Genomic DNA, 3,413 nt, shown 5'->3' with positions numbered 1-3,413 from the left:
CAAATAATACAAGATAGGTTGATTTAGTCTAACTAAGGAAGTGAAAGATCTGTATGATAAGAACTTCAAGTCTCTGAAGAAAGAAATTGAAGAAGATCTCAGAAGATGGAAAGATCATCCATTCTCATGGATTGGCAGGGTTAATATAGTAAAAATGGATATCCTGCCTAAAGGAACCGACAGAGTCTATGCAATCCCCATCAAAATTACAACTCAAGTCTTCACAGAGTTAGAAAGGGCATTTTACAAATTCATCCGGAATAACAAAAATCTAGGATAGCAAAAACTATTCTCAACAATAAAAGATGTGGGAAGCCACATGTGCCGTTGCAGAATGGCGCTGGCTACCACTGGCCACTGCCCATGATTATGGGTAAACAACTAATGTGCGCATGTGCATAAGAGGTTTTTGCCGAGTCACTGCCTCACCCGATGCATATTAATGAGGTACTGGTAGCATAACCAATCAGGTATGGACACGTCACTCCTAGGCCTATATAAGCAGCACCATTTCTGGGCTCAGGGTCTTTCGCCTATGCAATCAATTCTCTCCCAATAAACGTGTGCAGAAGGATGCTGTTGTGGCGTCATTCTTGCTGGCGAGACAGGCGCTCACAAAAAGAACCTCTGGTGGAATCACCATGTCTGACCTCAATCAGTACTACAGAGAAAGTGTGATAAAAACTGCATGGTACTGGTACAATGACAGACAGGTTGATCAATGGAATAGAACTGAAGACCCAGAAATGAATCCACACGCCTATGGTCACTTGATCTTTCACAAGACAGCTAAAGCCATTCAGTGGAAAAAAGACTGCATTTTCAACAAATAATGCTGGCACAATTGGCAGTTATCATGTAGAAGAGTCTTAATTGATCCAGTCCTATCTCCTTGTACAAAGCTCAAGTCTAAGTGGATCAAGGAACTCCACATAAAACCAGAGACACTGAAACTTATAGAAGAGAAAGTGGGGAAAAGCCTCAAAGATATGGTCACAAGGGAAAAAATCATGAACAGAACATCAGTGGCTTATGGTGTAAGATCTTGAGTCAACAAATGGGCCCTCATAAAATTGCAAAGCTTCTGTAAGGCAAAAGACACTGTCAATAAGATAAAAAGACCACCAACAGACTGGGAAAGGATCTTTACCAATCCTAAGTCAGATAGGGGCCTAATATCCAATATATACAAATAAATCAAGAAGGTGAACTCAGGAAAAGCAAATAACCCTATTAAAAATGGGGAACAGAACTAAACTAAGAATTCTCAACTAAGGAATACTGAATGACTGAGAAGCACTAGAAAAAATGTACAACATCCTTAACCATCAGGGAAATGCAAATCAAAACAAACCTGAGATTCCACCTCATACTAGTCAGAATGGCTAAGATAAAAAATCCAGCTGTCAGCAGATGATGGCGAGGATGTGGAGAAAGAGGAACATTGCTACATTGTTGGTAGGATTGCAAGCTGGTACAACCACTATGGAAATCAGTCTGGTAGTTCCTCAGACAATTGGACATAGTACTACAGGAACATCCAGCAATACCACTCCTGGGCATATATACCCAGAAGATGTTCCAATTTGTAATAAGGACACATGCTCCACTATGTTCATAGCAGCCTTATTTATAATAGACGGAAGCTGTAAAGAACCCAGATTTCCCTTAACAGAGCAATGGATACACAATGGAGTACTACTCAGCAATTAAATACAATGACTTCATGAAATTCTTAGGCAAATGGATGGATCTGGAGGATATCATCCTGAGTGAGGTAACCCAATCACAAAAAAGATGTCATTAGATATGCACTCACTGATAAGTGGATATTAGCCCAGAAAGTTAGAATATCCAAGATACAATTTGCAAAAGCATGAAACTCAAGAAGAAGGTTGACCAAAGTGTGGATACTTCACTTCTTCTTAAAATGGGCAACAAAATACCCATGGAAGGAGGTACAGAGACAAAGTGTGGAGCTGAGATGAAAGAAAGACCATACAGAGACTGTCCCACCTGGGGATCCATCCCATATACAACCACCAAACCAATACACTCTTGCATATGCCACAAAGATTTTGCTGACAGGTCCATGAAATAGCTATCTCTTGTGAGGCTATGTTAGTGCCTGGCAAACACAGAAGTGGATGCTCACAGTCAGCTATTGAATGGAACACAGGTTCCCCAATGTCCCAGAAGTAACATAGCTTCTGGGACAGGGCCCATTCCAGGGTGTCTTATTCAGACAGAAAGCAGATCTGAGCTCCAGACCCCTGAACTCCTTCTCTGCCAGAGAAGAGGTGACCTGCAGAGAGTACTCTGACCACTGAGACTCAGGAGAGAGTTGGAGTCCCAGGAGTACTGACAGAGGCTAACAGAATCACAGGTGTAAAAAGGTCCAGCCAGCAACTGCTATAACCACTAATGCCAGGGATTACCAGATGGCTAAAGGCAAATGTAAGAATCTTACTAACAGAAACCAAGACAGCTCACCATCATCGGAACCCAGCACTCCACCTCAGCAAGCCCTGGATACCCCAACACACCTGAAAGCAAGGAGCTAGAGAAAGTACACAATGAGCTAAAGGGGTTTGGAACCCTATTGGTGGAAAACCAATATGAACTAACTAGTACCCCCAGAGCTCCTGTCTCTAGCTGCATATGTAGCAGAAGATGGCCTAGTCAGCCATCATTGTGAAGAGAGGCCCCTTGGTTTTGCAAACGTTTTATGCCTCAGTACAGGGGAACACCAGGGCCAAGAAGTGGGAGTGGGTGGGTCGGGGAGTGGGGGTGGGGAAGGCTGTGGGGGACTTTTGGGATAGCATTTGAAATTTAAAATAAGAAAATACCTAATAAAATTATTTTAAAAATGCAACCTTAGTTTAGGTACAACAGCCAGAATTGGGCAGAAGTCCAAAACACCTCTCCCTTCAAAGAATTTTATGGAAGCTTAGCCAGTCACAATATACCATCAGAGTTAAAATACAGCAGACCAATGAGTTAGAGACATGTAGAACACATGTAGAAAAAGCCTGGCCTAAGAAATATATTCAGTACAGGAACCTCTGCTGATTATATAAAACTACTTGAACAGGACAGTCTAAAATTTGAAATGACGATCTTGTATCCCATGTCCTTCAGAGACCAGTCTGTGCAGGAGAGCATGCGGACTGCAGAAGCAACATAGCTTCTGGGACAAGCCCTGTTTCGGGCCCTCATCTTCAGCCAGGAAGCATATCTGAGCCCCAGACCCCTACATTTCTTCCCCACCAGAGGAGAGGTGGCCCTCAGGGATGGCTCTAACCTCTGGAGAAGGTGAGAGAGACATCTTGTGCTTATGTCCCTCAGAGACCAGTCTGTGTTGGATACCCTGAAGACTGCAGAAGTAACATAGCTTCTGGGACAGGGCCCAT

The sequence above is a fragment of the Mus caroli genome, unplaced genomic scaffold (genome assembly GCF_978045245.1).
Source record: "Mus caroli unplaced genomic scaffold, Mus_caroli_1 scaffold_9, whole genome shotgun sequence".
Lineage (NCBI taxonomy): Eukaryota > Metazoa > Chordata > Mammalia > Rodentia > Muridae > Mus > Mus caroli.
The sequence above is the reverse complement of the archived record's forward strand: the minus strand, read 5'-3'. Positions refer to the sequence as shown.